We start from the raw sequence: 6,792 nt of genomic DNA, 5'->3' as shown, positions 1-6,792 counted from the left end.
GCTTGAAACCCAGACTGTGATAGTTGAGACGTGGAGTGCAAGCTTTTCGGTGGTGCCAGAATGCCTGCGAAATCATTTAACAAATAAGGCAATTCCAAATCTGTACTGAGAATACACCCGCTGCGGCGTAATCTCTAAAGGATGAAGCAGTAACTGACAGATAGCGTATTTTTCTCTTCTACGCGATGCAATTTACACCGCATGACTGACTTGTCTAACATTACGCGTCTTACCTTTATCTGCTGCCTAGTCCTGCCCCTGCAATCTCCTGCTGCAGATAACGTTGGCACAGCATCCCGGACGAGACATCTTCAGCTTCTTGTGAAACAAGTTGCGCATTGCTTCCGTAACATTCGTATGAGGCAGATGAACAGATCAAATCACTGCTTTCGAAGGTGGCACCCAGTCGGAGTTGTAACCGATTGTTGCAGTCAATAGATTTCTCTTTCGCCTTTCGGAAAATTATGGTTTGAAACATTGGAACTGCATGCTGAAGTGTTCTTGCAGACGGGAGCAAAACGCTCACGCATTCTCGGCACGCAGCACAAAACACGAATGACACCAGGAAGTCTGTACTGGCCTAGCAAATGCTTTGCAGTCGAAGGAAGCAAAACTCACGTTCCTCGTGGGTTTAGTGAAGTCCAGAAATATATTGGCTCCCTAATAGCGAACTGTTTATCACTTCCCCAATGTGAATCGTGAATCTGCGCAGCAGACGGCTCGGCAGGAGAAACTGGCCGGCTTGGCGGAAGAAACCAAGCCAAAAGTCATGCCAAGCCGGAGCGCGGGCAGACCACGAATGTGTCGTCGACACAGGGTTTGCGGGCCACAAGACGGGATGTCAGTGAAACTAAAAATTCACTTTTTCGGAAAACCACGAGGAGTTTGGGATAACTATTTTGCATACATAATCAGTGTTCCCTTATGAACACACCGTGTGAGTACCATTCCATTCTGTAACACTCGAAAATCGGCGTAGCTGAGCTTTAAACAAGAAAATAATCTTTAGCGTGGAGTTTGCGTTTTACCACGTTATGAGCTAAAAACTTATAAAATTAAAGTATGGCCTTTCCATTTGTAGTGCCCGGATGCTCACTAAAATAAGCTGATAGTTTTTCAGTATGGGGGGGGGGGGCACCGGGAAACCTCGAGTACGTTTTGTGAATTGGATTTACGTTTATGTGTGACCTGTGCTGATCTGCTTATTATAATTAAGTTAACATATCTTCCATTGTGTTTATGCATAATGATATTGGTATGCATAATGCTCATCTTCATTGCATATTGGTTAAGCATTTCTGATGACAGTTATGTGATCCGCTTCTCTCAAAATCTGATTGCCACTTAGAATTTATTTCATATACGTTTGTGTGCTGTGTGTTACGAAGATTACGTGATTAGAAATGTAGACTACGCCTGCACATCATGCTTGTAAAATCCTCCATTTGCACCGCGGTATTTGATAATAGAATTTTTTCAACGTATATTGTCAAAAGATGTTATAGAGATACTTTGAATTATACATTTGTCGTTTGCTCATGCATAAGAGGTCTAGTCCAGCTGTTTGAGAAATATACATGCATTGTGGAATTTTATTCATGAAATAGGATAAGTTTTCACAAAAGTTTAGTGTTCCTCTTTTGTAATCAAAGACTGATGTATCATGCCTCTAAATTTCAATGAATGATCCTTCTCCGGCAATTCTATCCTTCGGGTGTTGAAGTTGTACACAGTGTAGTCTGGTAAAACCTATTTGATGATCAGATCTGATTCCATATGAGAATTCTTACACATGGTGTGGAATATTCGTTTCCTTAGCGATTATTGTTCTCAATCTAGCCATGCTAAATGCAAAGTATTTTTCATTGTGATGCGTAGAATTCATTATATTGATGACAAAGATTACATTTATTATTTCAGTTATATGCTTGTTTATTTCGATAAATTACAATTGTCCTATTCCAAACTCTGAAGTTTTCGTTTGTTGTCTTGATTGATGAATTCGGAATGTATTACATAATGATGTCTTTTATCGGTCGCTTGAATCCAGCGTTGATTAATGCAATCGATACGTTGTCGCCGCATTTGTATCGCTTCAGCAACTTGCACTTTGTTGCGATGAACTTGCACAATCTCTTATTGATGATTCCTTTCTTTCTGTGAAGATTCTTGAATGGCGTACAAGAGAGTATTAGATGAAAATCGCCCGGTGGTCCACCACAGTTGATATGTTCGTTGAGTTTCAATAAGTGATGATACATCAGACCTTGTACAACAATATTGAACTTCTGCTCATTCGACATCTTTGCAAGAACTGCTAGAAGATAATAATTGCGTTGCCGTGGTAGTGGAACATATCATGTGATACGATTTCTATGTACAGTCAATCTTCGTTTTATGAAACCTCGATTTGTGAATTCCCTCAGTTTATGAACGGTGTCACAAAAAACAAATTTTTTTCGATGTATTTGTCCTTCGGTTTATGAACTCTCGATATCCAAAGTGTGAACGGATTTTCATGGTACGAACCGCAAAAACGCGTGTGTTCTAACCTCGATTTATAAAAGGGGGCGACAGAGCCGTCCAGAGGTTGAAGCACGGGAACGTACTGGAACGCGTCAATAAAGATATACAAAGGATGAAAGTCAAGCCACAAGAATTACAGTGAGAACAGAGGAGTGCATTTCCTGTGCTGACTGTGAATACATATGTCAGCCGCTGGATAATGGTGCTTTAGTGCAGTTGTCAAATGATGGCGGTGAGGTTGATCTTAGAGTTAGTGAAGATGACTTGCAGTACTGTTTCGAAGGTGTGACAGCTCGCCCAGCGTGGACTCACATCCACAGTGGAATATGGTACTCGAGAACCTAGCGGGCAAGTCAAGTGCCATACTTCTATCGTCTCTTCTGAACACGATAAATGCAGCCGAATTTATGGTGCAGAGTACAATTACGCAATATTTTCTAAAATAAGCGTAATCTAGTGCATTACCTGTCGTGCTTCAGCCCATTTTTCTTCAGCGCACCTTGCACCTCGATTTATGAATCCCTCGAATTATGAACAATTCTTTGAGAAATGAAGTGTGTTCATAAATCCAGGATTGACTGTACTTTCCATCTCAATAGTTAGGTGTAATTTCAACAAATGCGTTATGAATCGTGCGACATAGACCGCTTGTATATGATAATTTGATCTGACTGCATTCTTGATGAACGCAATGCCCATTGCAATGTTTACAGTTACGTCTGGTCTAGTGTACTTCCATTCTTCCGTAGCAAACCTCAAAAACCTCGCCATCAATCCCAGTGGCCCTTCCGGTGTTGATGTACAGATATTTTTATAACTATTGTAGATTCGGCATACAAATTCTTGCGCATTCAATTCTGTAGTTTGTACCATATCTCCGAATACGACCATGTCTACGACGTGTTGAAATGCAGCGATAATGGAATCGTTTCGCGGCTCTTATTCGAAGAAGTTTTTTATCACGTCTTCCAATGACTTGTGGTAGCGAGTACAAAATCTGTCCATCTCTTCAATTTAGAGCAATTGTCTCTTCTGTTTTCAAGTGCGCGTCTACACTTAATTAAAAATATATCTATGCGCATTTTATTGATACATTTTTTTGTTTAGAATGTTATTAATATCCACCTGCCGATGAGAATTACGGAAATCGATTTACAAAAAGATGTGATGAGTCAGAAAAGACGTGTGCTTTCAATGATTCTATGTACAAGACCATGCTAGAACCATGCCTTCCATAACTTGATGTTGGTGGTGGGGTCGTCGGCTTTCATCCATCACTCACTTTATCGCTTGAACCCACTAGTTGATCTTGTTTATTCATTGAAATGACAAGTTTCTGTACAGATTCTGCGGTGTATTCACGCTGCTTGCTTAGAAATGATTTGCCTGAATTAATTATTGTTTTAACTTTGTTTCAAGTTCGATTGATATTCTATGAGTTGGGCATTATGTATGCATGATGTATTAATTGTGTCTGTCGATTTCCTCTATACGAAAACTTTTAAATATTTCTCGCTTGCTTAGAAAGTTACTGGCTGAAATAATTATTGTCTTGTATTTGTTTCAACTGATCACTCGATTGATATCAGGAAAAATAATATCTGAGTTGGGAATGACTTATATTCATGAGTTGTGTTTCACATTTGATTTTTCTGTGTGGTTCATCTATATAGAACTTTCAGTTGCAAGATATTACAAAAATTGATGTAATTAAATTTGTTTCTCGTTTTTGATTGAGTATTGTTGCTATCATTTAATAATTTGGACTTTCTCTACATGTTCAATAAAAAATATTGCCTCTGTACAAACTTAGCCGACTTGTCATCTACTTTGACGAAAGACTTCCATTTCAAGGAAAGGATGCGAAAAAATAGTGATCCCCGCGAATAATATCGGCGTCTATTTGCGCTGCACAATAAAATATATCGCCTTTGTACTATCTTATCTGACCTCGAGAGCGCCCTGTTTGCTTGAGGAAGGAAAAGTAATATAGCCCCAGGTTCATCTCTATAGAACTTTCAAGATATTACAAAAATTTATGTAATTAAATATGCTTCTCATTGTTTTTGATTGAGTATTGTTGCTACCGTTTAATAATTTGGACATTCTCAGCCCTCAACCTCAACCCTTTGAGTGATAAAGCATGCGCAGTGCTTCGGTCGTATAGATAGGGAGATAATGTCTCCGGGCTTTGAAGAAAGACCGAGATCCTCACATATTGTATGGTGCCTGGATGTTGGATGTCTTCATCAAAGTAAGGTTTGTAGCGTTCGTTAGAACGAAAATTGTATGGCGTTTTATTAGATGAAGTCACGAAGATGATTTTATGATGGTTCAATGATACATTATTTCCTCTGTTGTTGTTTACGTGGCGCCGCTTAGAGTGTACCTCTGTTCTTCAGGGTTAAGTCTGTGCTTTTCACAGTATGAAATTCATGTTTCTTGTTTGAATACATTGTTTCGCTATTGCATGTATCTGTTGTTTACGTGATGGCTAGGGGCTGCAGGTTTGGCTCTCTATTAATGCTAGCTGTTGATTGTGATGTTTCTCATTATTTCCTTATGTATATGCTTTTCACTTAATAAGAAATTGATTAATTAAAAGCTGCGTAATGTTGGAATAACCCACTTATCTTTCCTATTGTGCTCGAAATGTTCATAACTGTCACAAAACAGGCGTACGTCTCCTGTCTTAAACAAACATGTGCAGATATTATTAGAGCTGGTTCTTGGCTAGGATCGGGCTATGCGGTGAAGTTCATTTTTTTTACATATCTATTTTCTGTGTTGGATTCATAAAACAAAGTAAGGTTTGTAGTGTCTCTTAGAACGAAAATTGTATGGTGCTCGATAAGATTAAGTCACGAGGATGAGCTAAAATGATAGATTATTCTCCTCTGTTGTTTGGTTAAGAATATTTTCTTTGATTAAATGTGGTGTTATAGATTTTATTTCCTCTTGTGTTCGTGTCGTTCTTGTCATTCGTGCCCCATGGTCCTCCAGGGTCTCTGCTGTTCACAATTAATTACATACATCTGTCAGAACTTGTAATTAAAGCTCCACTATGGTGGTCACGTATAGGAATATTAGACTTTTTATAATAAAGCTTGTAATTTTGATTTTAATCGTATTAATTAAGAATATCTTCTTTGATTAAATGTTGCGTTATAGACCTTATTTCCTCTTGTGTTCGTGTCCCATTGCCTTCCAGGGTCTCTGCTGTTCACAATTAATTACATACATCTATCGGCACTTCCCGCTATTGCAATGATGTTGGTCACGTCTCAGACTTTCTATAATACAACTTGTAATTTTGATTGTAGTCGTATTGGTTAAGAATATCTTCTTTGATTAAATGTGGTGTTATAGATTTTATTTCCTCTTGTGTTCGTGTCGTTCTTGTCATTCGTGCCCCATGGTCTTCCAGGGTCTCTGCTGTTCACAATTAATTACATACATCTATCAGAACTTGTAATTAAAGCTCCACTATGGTGGTCACGTATAGGAATATTAGACTTTTTATAATAAAGCTTGTAATTTTGATTTTAATCGTATTAATTAAGAATATCTTCTTTGATTAAATGTGGTGTTATAGATTTTATTTCCTCTTGTGTTCGTGTCGTTCTTGTCATTCGTGTCCCATGGTCTTCCAGGGTCTCTGCTGTTCACAATTAATTACATACATCTGTCAGAACTTGTAATTAAAGCTCCACTATGGTGGTCACGTATAGGAATATTAGACTTTTTATAATAAAGCTTGTAATTTTGATTGTAATCGTATTGATTTTTGATTAAATGTTGCGTTATAGACCTTATTTCCTCTTGTGTTCGTGTCGTTCTTGTCGTTCGTGTTCCATGGTCTTCCAGGGTCTCTGCTGTTCACAATTCATTACATACATCTATCGGCACTTGTAATTATAATCCCGCAATCGCAATCATGTTGATCACGTCTCAGACTTTTTATAATACAACTTGTAATTTTGATTGTAGTCGTATTGGTTAAGAATACCTTCTTTGATTAAATGTAGTGTTACATATTTATGTATGTATGTGGGTAAAAGCCAGGGTTGAAGCTTCATTTTCCCTCGGCGAGCTATACAAAACAGTCACTGTACTTTCTGAAGATGGCGACGTCAAAGAAGCAGCATGTGAGTGTTGTGCTGGGGAATCTGGTGTGAGCAAACATGTGGCTGCACTACTGTGGTTCTTGCTGGATGCTGTACGCTGTGGGACGGGATATATTCAAGAAGCGACATCGTGCACTGA

Source organism: Ornithodoros turicata, chromosome 6 (genome assembly GCF_037126465.1).
Source record: "Ornithodoros turicata isolate Travis chromosome 6, ASM3712646v1, whole genome shotgun sequence".
NCBI lineage: Eukaryota > Metazoa > Arthropoda > Arachnida > Ixodida > Argasidae > Ornithodoros > Ornithodoros turicata.
The sequence above is the reverse complement of the archived record's forward strand: the minus strand, read 5'-3'. Positions refer to the sequence as shown.